This window comes from Argopecten irradians, chromosome 5, assembly GCF_041381155.1.
Source record: "Argopecten irradians isolate NY chromosome 5, Ai_NY, whole genome shotgun sequence".
NCBI classification, from domain to species: domain Eukaryota; kingdom Metazoa; phylum Mollusca; class Bivalvia; order Pectinida; family Pectinidae; genus Argopecten; species Argopecten irradians.
Genome location: NC_091138.1, coordinates 7,907,982 through 7,922,473, shown reverse-complemented (window position 1 = coordinate 7,922,473; position 14,492 = coordinate 7,907,982). Strand labels below are relative to the sequence as shown.

The 14,492-nt window shown below is 36.4% G+C and overlaps 1 long non-coding RNA gene across 8 annotated transcripts; it reads right to left on the bottom strand.

Moving 5' to 3' along the window:
* Nucleotides 1–5,586: 5,586 nt before the first annotated feature.
* Nucleotides 5,587–14,474, bottom strand: LOC138322769 (uncharacterized). Of its 8 annotated transcripts, none has more exons than XR_011208474.1 (5): nt 14,412–14,474; nt 10,521–10,647; nt 9,180–9,300; nt 8,741–8,833; nt 5,587–7,663 (listed from the first exon to the last, which is right to left on the bottom strand). It is a non-coding gene; the product is annotated as an uncharacterized lncRNA (long non-coding RNA). The 8 variants fall into 8 exon arrangements; XR_011208479.1 differs by having other exon boundaries at nt 10,536–10,647; XR_011208476.1 differs by lacking the exon at nt 14,412–14,474 and adding an exon at nt 14,383–14,405.
* Nucleotides 14,475–14,492: the final 18 nt, after the last annotated feature.

Here is a 14,492-nt window from a genome sequence, read left to right as displayed (position 1 = left end):
CACTAGCACCACACATATCTGGGTACTATAACACTAGCACCACACATATCTGGGTACTATAACACTAGCACCACACATATCTGGGTACTATAACACAAGCACCACACATATCTGGGTACTATAACACTAGCACCACACATATCTGGGTACTATAACACTAGCACCACACATATCTGGGTACTATAACACTAGCACCACACATATCTGGGTACTATAACACTAGCACCACACATATCTGGGTACTATAACACTAGCACCACACATATCTGGGTACTATAACACAAGCACCATACATATCTGGTATATAACACTAGCACCAGACATATCTGGGTATAAGAACACTAAAGCCATATATATCTGTGTACTATATACACACCACATACCTATCTGGGTACTATACACTAACACAATACATATCTGTATACTATAACACTAGAACCATACATATCTTGGTATATAACACTAACACCATACATATCTGTGTACTATAACACTAGCACCATACCTATCTGTGTACTGATACACTAACACATACATATCTGTATACTATAACACTAGAACCATACATATCTTGTCAAAAACTAAACCATACATATCTGGACTATAACACAGCGTATTTGATCACATAAAGGCGTGTATACCACCACATCGACTTGTCACCACATGATAACGTCTGTATTTGATCTAATAAGGCGTGTATACCACCACATCGACTTGTCACCACATGATAACGTCTGTATTTGATGTCTATAAGGCGTGTATACCACCACATCGACTTGTCACCACATGATAACGTCTGTATTTGATGTTATAAGGCGTGTATACCACCACATCGACTTGTCACCACATGATAACGTCTGTATTTGATGTGTATAAGGTGTGTATACCACCACATCGACTTGTCACCACATGATAACGTCTGTATTTGATGTGTATAAGGCATGTATACCACCACATCGACTTGTCACCACATGATAACGTCTGTATTTGATGTTAATAAGGTGTGTATACCACCACATCGACTTGTCACCACATGATAACGTCTGTATTTGATGTCTATAAGGTGTGTATACCACCACATCGACTTGTCACCACATGATAACGTCTGTATTTGATGTGTATAAGGTGTGTATACCACCACATCGACTTGTCACCACATGATAACGTCTGTATTTGATCTTAATAAGGTGTGTATACCACCACATCGACTTGTCACCACATGATAACGTCTGTATTTGATCTTAATAAGGTGTGTATACCACCACATCGACTTGTCACCACATGACAACGTCTGTATTTGATCTTAATAAGTGTGTATACCACCACATCGACTTGTCACCACATGACAACGTCTGTATTTGATCTAAATAAGGTGTGTATACCACCACATCGACTTGTCACCACATGACAACGTCTGTATTTGATCTTAATAAGGTGTGTATACCACCACATCGACTTGTCACCACATGACAACGTCTGTATTTGATCTTAATAAGGTGTGTATACCACCACATCGACTTGTCACCACATGATAACGTCTGTATTTGATGTCTAATAAGGTGTGTATACCACCACATCGACTTGTCACCACATGATAACGTCTGTATTTGATCTTAATAAGGTGTGTATACCACCACATCGACTTGTCACCACATGATAACGTCTGTATTTGATCTTAATAAGGTGTGTATACCACCACATCGACTTGTCACCACATGATAACGTCTGTATTTGATCTTAATAAGGTGTGTATACCACCACATCGACTTGTCACCACATGATAACGTCTGTATTTGATCTTAATAAGGTGTGTATACCACCACATCGACTTGTCACCACATGATAACGTCTGTATTTGATTTATAAGGTGTGTATACCACCACATCGACTTGTCACCACATGACAACGTCTGTATTTGATCTTAATAAGGTGTGTATACCACCACATCGACTTGTCACCACATGATAACGTCTGTATTTGATCTTAATAAGGTGTGTATACCACCACATCGACTTGTCACCACATGATAACGTCAGTATTTGATCTTAATAAGGTGTGTATACCACCACATCGACTTGTCACCACATGACAACGTCTGTATTTGATCTTAATAAGGTGTGTATACCACCACATCGACTTGTCACCACATGACAACGTCTGTATTTGATCTTAATAAGGTGTGTATACCACCACATCGACTTGTCACCACATGACAACGTCTGTATTTGATCTTAATAAGGTATGTATACCACCACATCGACTTGTCACCACATGATAACGTCTGTATTTGATCTTAATAAGGTGTGTATACCACCACATCGACTTGTCACCACATGATAACGTCTGTATTTGATCTTAATAATGTGTGTATACCACCACATCGACTTGTCACCACATGATAACGTCTGTATTTGATCTTAATAAGGTGTGTATACCACCACATCGACTTGTCACCACATGATAACGTCTGTATTTGATCTTAATAAGGTGTGTATACCACCACATCGACTTGTCACCACATGATAACGTCTGTATTTGATCTTAATAAGGTGTGTATACCACCACATCGACTTGTCACCACATGATAACGTCTGTATTTGATCTTAATAAGGTGTGTATACCACCACATCGACTTGTCACCACATGACAACGTCTGTATTTGATCTTAATAAGGTGTGTATACCACCACATCGACTTGTCACCACATGACAACGTCTGTATTTGATCTTAATAAGGTGTGTATACCACCACATCGACTTGTCACCACATGACAACGTCTGTATTTGATCTTAATAAGGTATGTATACCACCACATCGACTTGTCACCACATGATAACGTCTGTATTTGATCTTAATAAGGTGTGTATACCACCACATCGACTTGTCACCACATGATTACGTCTGTATTTGATCTTAATAAGGTGTGTATACCACCACATCGACTTGTCACCACATGACAACGTCTGTATTTGATCTTAATAAGGTGTGTATACCACCACATCGACTTGTCACCACATGACAACGTCTGTATTTGATCTTAATAAGGTGTGTATACCACCACATCGACTTGTCACCACATGACAACGTCTGTATTTGATCTTAATAAGGTGTGTATACCACCACATCGACTTGTCACCACATGATTACGTCAGTATTTGATCTTAATAAGGTGTGTATACCACCACATCGACTTGTCACCACATGACAACGTCTGTATTTGATCTTAATAAGGTGTGTATACCACCACATCGACTTGTCACCACATGATAACGTCTGTATTTGATCTTAATAAGGTGTGTATACCACCACATCGACTTGTCACCACATGACAACGTCTGTATTTGATCTTAATAAGGTGTGTATACCACCACATCGACTTGTCACCACATGATAACGTCTGTATTTGATCTTAATAAGGTGTGTATACCACCACATCGACTTGTCACCACATGACAACGTCTGTATTTGATCTTAATAAGGTGTGTATACCACCACATCGACTTGTCACCACATGACAACGTCTGTATTTGATCTTAATAAGGTGTGTATACCACCACATCGACTTGTCACCACATGACAACGTCTGTATTTGATCTTAATAAGGTGTGTATACCACCACATCGACTAGTCACCACATGAAAACGTCTGTATTTGATCTTGATAAGGTGTGTATACCACCACATCGACTTGTCACCACATGACAACGTCTGTATTTGATCTTAATAAGGTGTGTATACCACCACATCGACTTGTCACCACATGATTACGTCTGTATTTGATCTTAATAAGGTGTGTATACCACCACATCGACTTGTCACCACATGACAACGTCTGTATTTGATCTTAATAAAGTGTGTATACCACCACATCGACTTGTCACCACATGACAACGTCTGTATTTGATCTTAATAAGGTGTGTATACCACCACATCGACTTGTCACCACATGATAACGTCTGTATTTGATCTTAATAAGGTGTGTATACCACCACATCGACTTGTCACCACATGATAACGTCTGTATTTGATCTTAATAAGGTGTGTATACCACCACATCGACTGTCACCACATGATAACGTCTGTATTTGATTCTAATAAGGTGTGTATACCACCACATCGACTTGTCACCACATGATAACGTCTGTATTTGATCTTAATAAGGTGTGTATACCACCACATCGACTTGTCACCACATGACAACGTCTGTATTTGATCTTAATAAGGTGTGTATACCACCACATCGACTTGTCACCACATGATAACGTCTGTATTTGATCTTAATAAGGTGTGTATACCACCACATCGACTTGTCACCACATGATAACGTCAGTATTTGATCTTAATAAGGTGTGTATACCACCACATCGACTTGTCACCACATGACAATGTCTGTATTTGATCTTAATAAGGTGTGTATACCACCACATCGACTTGTCACCACATGATAACGTCTGTATTTGATCTTAATAAGGTGTGTATACCACCACATCGACTTGTCACCACATGATAACGTCTGTATTTGATCTTAATAAGGTGTGTATACCACCACATCGACTTGTCACCACATGATAACGTCTGTATTTGATCTTAATAAGGTGTGTATACCACCACATCGACTTGTCACCACATGATAACGTCTGTATTTGATCTTAATAAGGTGTTTATACCACCACATCGACTTGTCACCACATGACAACATCTGTATTTAATCTGAATAAGGTGTTAATCCACCACATCGACTTGTCATCACATACGTCTGCTTTTGATCTTAATAAGGTGTATATACCACCAAATCGACTTGTCACCACATGATAACGTCTGTATTTGATGTTTATACCACCACATGATAACGTCAGTATTTGATCTTAATAAGCTCTGTATACCACCATATAGACTTATTACCACATGACGTCTGTATTTTATCTAAATAGGTGTGTATACCACCACAACGACTTGTCACCATATGATAACGTCAGTATTTGATCTTAATAAGGAGTGTTTACCACCAAATCGACTACTGGGCGGTGGTTTTTCTCGGGGTACTCCGGCCTACCTCCATCAACAAACCTTGCATGTCCTTACATGACTCTGGTTTTAATAAGACGTTAAACTAATAAGCTGTAACATCTGTATTTGATGTTTTTAGGTCACCGCAGAAGGATCTTCATTGATCTTCTTTGTTCCATTATAACCTCTAGAAGTTGGTTGCATAAGGTTAATATAGTGTAAAACACGTTAATAATGAACTTGCTTACAGTGAATTCATGTGTCTATGTTTCCATGTTATAGTAATTTTCGTTTCAAGGTTCCTTTTAGTTATCTGTAATATGTGTATAACAATCTATGTGTATAACGAAGTGAATCAGGTGGTCCCCAAAGGTTTGTTATAACCGTTGCATTCTCTATTTGCATATTACAGAGTTATCTGCACTTGTGGGTAGGTATTGGTTGTGATATCATATGTTTGCAAGCGTTCTGTTATACTTAAATAATGACATAACAAGAAGTACCTTCCCGCAAGGGAGCTTACTCTGTTATATGTAAATGTAGTGGCTTAATACTTATACAAACATACAAAGACTTTGTAATAAGTTTAATTATAGTTTATTCAACAACATAATGTAATAATAATGTACAAATTAAGTTATGCATCACTGAAGAATGATTAAATACTGTGAAAGCACCCTCGTCCCACACCCTCACTTAGGAAAAGACAGATAGGTAATGTGCAATACTAACCATAGAACATGTTACGTTTGCAAAATGGTCAACTACATGTATAACTATATCAAATGGGATTTATACTCAGACTATCAATACAATATAATACATAATGTTATATGAAACATATTATTCAAATGAGACTGTATGCACTCCACACATCCATTGGAAAAGAAAATTAATGAGATGTTTATAAATTGAAACATGATAGTATAGTTGAAAAAAATTGAGTTATTTTACAATTTGATGAAATAAAACAACTATTTCGGGTAAATTTAAGACAGGGTTCTTATTATAGATGTGAATTATATATATTTAGTACATCACATGATAATTACTAGGAATGCGATTGGATAACAGCCATGGTCTACATGTATTTTGCGACAGTTCCCTGTCCTTCTTGACTACGGGAGACTATACCTGACTACGGGAACTATACCAAAGTATAGTCCCCCGGGAATGAACTTGCGACCAAATATATGACGTCATAATGAATGTCATGTGACGTACTAAATCTATTATTGCCCTTTCCCTCGGGAACTGTTCTCCTATAGTGTTGTCTGGCGAGGTATAGTCCCCTCGTCTTCGACTCGGGGACTATACCTCGCCAGACAACACTATAGGAGAACAGTTCCCTCTGGAAAGGGCCATAATAGAATAATATTGACTCTTATGATGATTATACATTTGATGGCTATAGCAAATTACTTTTGAAAACAAAATATGACATAAAAAAACTATTATCTATGACCTGATGCTAATATATGTTGAAGAAGTTTAAATTTTTAGCACATAGATACCTTCAATACTTTCTGAAAAATAGTGATAATTGTCAAAATCCAAAATGGCTGCTAGTTGGCCATTTTGTTATCCAATCAGTCCTAAAATACAATATACAAAACTAGTCATAGAGATATATAACTAGTTATATAAAGATATATAAAAGGGATAATAATTAGGCAAAAAATAGAGATTATGACCTGTTTATTACCACTTACATTTTGCGACTTTTATGAACTTTCTCAAATATAGATAAAATTAAGTCCACTAAGAAACCAGTATTAATTGTCTATGACACAGTCTATGTTTTAAGCAAGCCAAATGGAACATTCATTGTTGAATTCCTTATCTGAAAGATTAATTGTACACCTGAGAATAGGAAGATTCCATTTAAATACAGGGTTTAGCATCAGACCTGGGTTTTTTTTTTTTTTTACATAAAAATGTGATAAAAATTTGTCACGACAAAAAATATTTTTAGAAAATATTTTTTGTACATAATTATTTTTCATGACAAAAAATATTTTTTAGAAAATAAAAGTTGTACTTAAATATCAATGACTATTTAAGTACGAAAAACGTTTTGTAGGAGTTTTTTTTTGCCGGCCGCTGTTGGCCATCGTAGCTGAGACATGTTCAGTTGACAAAGAAAATAAACCTTCTCTTCACAATTGATAAAACTATGTAAAAATTTCTTTCTAGCTCTATAGCTTTTCTTCTTGATATCTTATTCAAAGTACAGATAACATTATCCACCCAGGCTTCATCCATTGTATTAATCTAATTTCTTCAGAAATAGTTTTACGTTTCTGTTTTACAACTTTTTAACCTACTGTGTTATTTTTAAGAAATTTGTACTTGATATTATTCTGAAATTAACCAAATGTAATTCTGGGTGAATTGTGACTATGTGAGCATTCATATTATTTGTATTTGCCGTATAACGTTACATAATATATATCTATAGTTTTGAGAAAAGACCAAATGTGCTATTCCTTTCTTCAATGGAATCCTCTGAACATCCTTGAGCCACATCTCTTAATTGACCGACCATTGATCACCCTGGTAGACTGCTCCTGAACAAAATTTTCAACTTCAGCAAAGAGTAGTGTCAGTCTTGGGAAGCTTGAAATGTTCATCCAGGAGCACTTCAAATCTGCATGCTTGTAAATAAATAAATAAATATGCATAGGTATACCAATGTTGACAAAAGGCAAAGTTTAATTCAATATTTTTTATCCATAGTGACTCAACAAGCACACAAAACATTTTTATATTTATAACTAGAACTGCATTTACCACATTTATACATGTGAATGCATGTGGTATATGTATACTGTGTTTCCAAGGTAACCATTGTTATTATTAAACAATGATTTTATTATACAATGTGACGTGTGAATTATAGGCATCCATATGCATGTGTTACATTATTTGACCACCAGGTTTGAACAAGATTGATTTAATTAGTCTAAGATTTATTGTCTACTGTGAAATCATCTATTTTCGTCGGGCTCAATTTTCATAGATTCTAAAATTTTACTATTTGTTGGCACTTAAATTCGTGGAGAAAACCTCACACATTACTGTTAAAATACACAGTCGACACTGTCACCTGTACTGTTTGATCGCCCAAGTGGATACAATCACATGCTAGAGGCGGTACTCAACCAGAGTTTTTACAGGCGTTTCCATCAAACAATTATTGTGTCATATTGATTGATTCAAGATATACTCAATAATTTATACTTTGGTACATGTAGATAAAGTCTACGGAATTTTGAAAACTATCTTTGTTTGAAGAATACTTTCCATCTTTGAACTTGTCATGCTTCTATCTGAAATAGACTTAATGTAGTGAGGTACTTATCATGCTACAATGTATGAACGCATAAACTTACATGACATTGGTATACATTTATTAAAATCAAACCCCCACAAAAATTAATGATTTCACAGTATATTACAAAACCTGTGTATGTTACATTAGCAATCAATTTATTTGGAAAACAAAAGTGTTCTTGCATATCTACACATGGTCCCCAACATTACTGTGAAGCTTCATTAGAATTGGTACAGTTCAGGAGTTGTCAGGACAATATTTGCAGATAACAGACATCTAGGTGGAAAGACAGACATCCAGGGAAGTAATGATTCCAGTATACCCTAACTTTGTTGCAGGGGATATAAGAACAAAATTATTTCAACTATATACATTCAATACAATTTAAGTTATTTACCAAATGGGCAGGACACAGATGTAGCTCAGTAAACTGGTGATGTAATTTTCCCGAGCATCTACTATCGCTATCCTTCCAGTGTCTGAATATTTTCTGTTAATTCAAAAATAATAAGTTTCAATAATATGCAAAATCTCTTGATGAAAGCAAACAATATTTCTGATCTGATATCCATGATATAGGTACGTAAGCTTGTTTACCTAGTGGTTGACAACATGTATTTCAATTTCAAGAAGATTTTATAGTTTTTACATACAAATGTACATCAGATGGATTTGACATCAGGTCTAAGCTATGCCTATTAACATGCAAGCCCTTTCCAAATAATCAAATTCCATGTATGTATACATTCTGCATAACAAGTTTACCAGATTGATGTGTTGTAATGCATGACTTTCCAATGTTTTTGTCATCAAATGAGTTGAAGATATATCCATACCATCTTGAGCTTCACCAATTAGGCTTTCTCAGAAATATGGCCTATAACATGCTGTCTGTGCGAGTGATCTATTACTGCTGTGTTCAAGTGACTTTCCCGATGGCATCCACAAGTAATGAAACTGAAAAAATACAAATAAAATTGAAAAAGAATGAGATTAAACTTTACTTATCACATCTACTCTTATAAGATTATGTTAAATTACATACACTATTTGAAGATCTTTTCTCTAAAGATAAATATGTGTAGTCCTCTGTTTATTACCATAATTGTTTGGTTGTAGTGCAATCTTGACATAAATTGAGCTATCAACAATGTACATGCTTCATGTTGTGTAAATATAACCCAATGTATTCCTGTATATACATTAATATATGTCATTAATTAAATTGGTTACCACCAATTTTGTCAAATCCTAATAGTTCCAAATTAGCTGTGCCACAAATGGAGAGGACAGTCAGCCATGATTTATCATCCCAGAAGGATCTTGGATCCACTTTTGCATTTTATATATACAGTATAACTTATCTAAACCGCATGTCATCAGAACAAGCATATTTGGCTGGTATGGACAGATTTCCGGAGTATACAGATTTAAAATAAAATCAATCAATATATGTAGCAAGTTGCCAGATGCAAATTTTGTCCTAAAGCTACATTTCTATTCTGAAAATATGATTCTAATTAATTATAACTGGTATATTTTTAAAGACAACCACTGGAAAATAAATTCTGCAAACATCCATATATCAAACACCTCATAAGGAAATTATGGCTTTAATCTCTTGTGTATATGGTCGAAACAGCAAAATTTCCAAAAAATCCAATATTTTATTAAAGGCCCACTACCTTTCCTGAGTAAAACATTAAGGTCTCTTAAAAACATTAATAACATCATAAAATATATGCCGATGGCCTTAGATGAGCTTACAATACCAAACATATGCAAGATTTCCTCCGTAATATATGATAACAGTAGAGAGTCATTTCGCTGTTTTGCCGTCCGGCGCAGTGATAGTCAACTACCGCGCCGTATTTAGGATGACGGCGGGAAACATAAACGACCCGCATTATTAAACTTAATATTTTATTTATTTTAATCAAATTGTTCAGAAGGTGGTGATATGTGTAGTATTGTGCAAGTCTACAAAAGTATCAATCTCATTTTACATTTCCATTTTAAAATCAAAAGCCATTTTGGTAAGGTAGTGGGCCTTTAACTAGGTGTCTTTGAGTGACAATAGTTCAAAAACTAGTATAAATAACTATCAATAAATTAATGCATCTGGCCTGAGTAAGATATTAACCTGGCAGTGACCAACAAACATATCTCAAATTTACCATATTATAAAGTACCTTCAACATCAGTTACCTCTACTGATGTCTCTGGTTGCAGTGCCTTTGTCATTGAAGAAGGTCTGGTCAGCATGACATCATGATCATGAATTTTCACGATCACCATAACATCCTGTAATGAGAGTAAAAATTATCTAGCGATAAGTGAACACAATCTTAGATTTAGGATATCTGTTATCCAATATCATATTCAAGTCAAAGTGTTATACAAAAGACACTTCTATTCTAAATGAAATGAAATATCTTGTTTCAGGAGTTTTTCTTTTTAAATTAGTAATCGAAAATATGAAATGATTGATACTAATGTGTCATTTTATGTATTTTAAGGAAGTTTGCTTCTAGAAGGATATAGGTCAGGTCTTATTAATAATCAAGTCTCAGTTGTTCAAAAGGTGATTATTTATAAGCTTTATGAGCAGTAATGTAGAAATACAAAGTTTTCTCAAAGCTTATCTGATTGGTCTTGAAACTAACATCATGTTAAAGTAGGATTCAATTTCATATGATGTTTGATATAAGATATGATTGATTGTCACCTACACTTTGACCTTTACCTGACGCTTTCCTACTCTTTGACATTTACCTTCTAGTCTCCTACACTTTTGACCTTTACTTTTCAGTGCCCTACACTTTGACCTTTACCTTACACTTTCCTACACTTTGACCTTTACATTATGCTTTCCTACACTTTGACCTTAACCTTACTGTCCCCTGCACTTTTGACCTTTACTTTAAGTGCCCTACACTTTGACCTTTACCTTCCTGTCCCCTACACTTTGTCATTTACACTTTGCCTTACACTTTCCTAATCTTAACCTACACTTTGACCTTTACCTTCTAGCTTTCCTACACTTTGACCTTACCTTCTGTCCCCTACACTTTGTCATTACCTTATGCTTTCCTACACTTTGACCTTAACCTTATGTCCCCTACACTTTGACCTTTACCTTACTGTCCCCTACGCTTTGACCTTTACCTTACTAGTTCCCCTACGCTTTGACATTTACCTTCTAGTCCCCTACACTTTGACCTTTACCTTCTAGTCTTGTACACTTTGACCTTTACTTTCTTACTGTCTCCTACACTTTGACCTTTACCTTACTGTCCCCTACACTTTGACCTTTACCTTCTAGTCCCCTACACTTTGACCTTTACCTTCTAGTCCCTACACTTTGACCTTTACCTTCCTAGTCTTGTACACTTTGACCTTTACTTTCTAGTCTCCTTCACTTTTACCTTATTGTCCCCTACACTTTGTCGTCATTACCTTATGCTTTCTGTCACTTTTGACCTTTACCTTACTGTCACCTACACTTTGACCTTTACCTTACTGTCACCTACACTTTGACCTTTATCTTACTGTCACCTACACTTTGACCTTTACCTTACTGTCCCCTACACTTTGACCTTTACCTTCTAGTCCTCTACACTTTGACCTTTACCTTCTAGTCTTGTATACTTTGACCTTTATTTTCTAGTCACCTACACTTTGACCTTTACCTTCTAGTCTTGTACACTTTGACCTTTATTTTCTAGTCTCCTTCACTTTGACCTTTACCTAATTGTCCCCTACACTTTGACCTTTACCTTACTGTACTCTACACTTTGACCTTTACCTTACTGTCCCCTATCCTTTGACATTGACTTTCCTTTCCCCTTTACTTTGACATTACTTTACACTTTCCCTTACTTTGACCTTTACCTAATTGTCCCCTACACTTGACCTTTACCTTATGCGTTCCTGCACTATGACCTTTACCTTACTGTCCCCTGTACTTTGACCTTTACCTTACTGTCCCCTATACTTTGACCTTTATCTTACTGTCACCTATATTTTGACCTTTACCTTACATTCCCCTACACTTTGACCTTTACTTTCTGGTCTCCTACACTTTGACCTTTCCCTTTCTGTCTCCTATCCTTTGACATTGACCTTCCTTTCCTCTTTACTTTGACATTACATTTACGCTTTCTTTCAATTTGACCTTTACCTTCCTGTCCCCTACACTTTGTCATTGCCTTATGCTTTCCTACACTTTGACCTTAACCTTACTGTCCCCTATCCTTTGACCTTTACCTTACTGTCCCATGTACTTTGGCCTTTACCTTACTGTCCCCTACACTTTGACCTTAACCTTAAGCGTTCCTACACTTTGACTTTTTACTTACTGTCCCCTAACTTCTGACCTTTACCTTATGCTTTCCTACACTTGACATTTACCTAACATTCCCCTACACTTTGACATTTACCTAATTGTCCCCTACACTTTGTCATTACCTTACGCTTTCCTACACTTTGACCTTTACAATATGCTTTCCTACACTTTGACCTTTACCTTCTATTCTCCTTCACTTCAAACTTTTATTTTCTAGTCTCCTACACTCTGACCTTTACTGTACATTGCCCTACACTTTGACCTTTACCTTACTGTCCCCTACCCTTTGACATTTACCTTACCCTTTCCGACACTTTGACCTTTACCTTACTGTCCCATGACCTTTACCTTACTGTCCCATGTAACTTTGACCTTTACCTTACTGTCCCCTATACTTTGACCTTTTCCTTATGCTTTCCTACACTTTGACCTTTACCTTACTGTCCCCTACACTTTTTACTTTACCTTCTAGTCTATACCCTTTACTTTACTAGTACACTTTGACCTTTACTTTCTAGTCTCCTTCACTTTCACCTTTACCTTACTGTTTTCTATCCTTTGACCTTTACCTTACTGTCCCATGTACTTTGACCTTTACCTTATCCTATCCTACACTTTGATCTTTACCTAACTGTTCCCTACACTTTGAACTTTACCTTCTAGTCTCCTATACTTTGACCTTTACTTTCTAGTATCCTACACTTTGACCTTTACTTTCTAGTCTCCTTTACTTTCACCTTTACCTTACTGTCTCCTATCCTTTGACCTTTACCTTACTGTCCCCTTTTCTTTGACATTGACCTTCCTTTCCCCTTTACTTTGACATTACTTTACGCTTTCCTTCACTTTGACCTTTACCTAACTGTCCCCTACAGTTTGACCTTTACCTTATGCCTTCCTACGCTTTGACCTATACCTTTCTGTCCCATGTACTTTGACCTTTACCTTACTGTCCCCTACACTTTGACCTTTACCATAAGCGTTCCTACACTTTGACCTTTACCTTACTGTCCCCTTAACTCTGACCTTTACCTTATGTTTTCCTACACTTTGACCTTTACCTTACTGACCCCTACACTTTGACCTTTACCTTCCTGTCCCCTACACTTTGTCATTGCCTTACACTTTCCTACACTTTGACCTTTACATTATGCTTTCCTACACTTTGACCTTTACCTTCTATTCTCCTTCACTTCAACCTTGTATTTTCTTGTCTCCTACCCTTTGACCTTCACCGTACACGTGCCCCTACCCTTTGAACTTTACCTTACTGTCCCCTACCCTTTGACCTTTACCTTACCCTTTCCTACACTTTGACCTTTACCTAATTGTCCCCTAAACTCTGACCTTCACATTATGCTTTCCTACACTTTGACCTTTACCTAACTGTCCCCTACACTTTGACCTTTACTGTCTAGTCTGGCCTATACACTTTCCTACACTTTGGCCTTTATTTTCTAGTCTGTTTTCACTTTTACCTTTACCTTCCTAGTCTCATACACTTTGACCTTTACCTTACTGTACTCTACACTTTGACCTTTACCTTACTCTGTCCCCTATCCTTTGACATTGGCCTTCCTTTTCCCTTTACTTTGACATTACTTTATGCTTTCCTACACTTTGACCTTTACCTAACTGTCCCCTTCTATTTTGCCCCTTAAACTTATGCTTTCCTACACTTTGACCTTTACCTTACCGTCCCCTGTACTTTGACATTTACCTTGCTGTCCCCTATACGCTGACCTTCACCTTACAATTAATATTTTCTTTGATTCATATAGAATGGACAAGCCACTTTTTC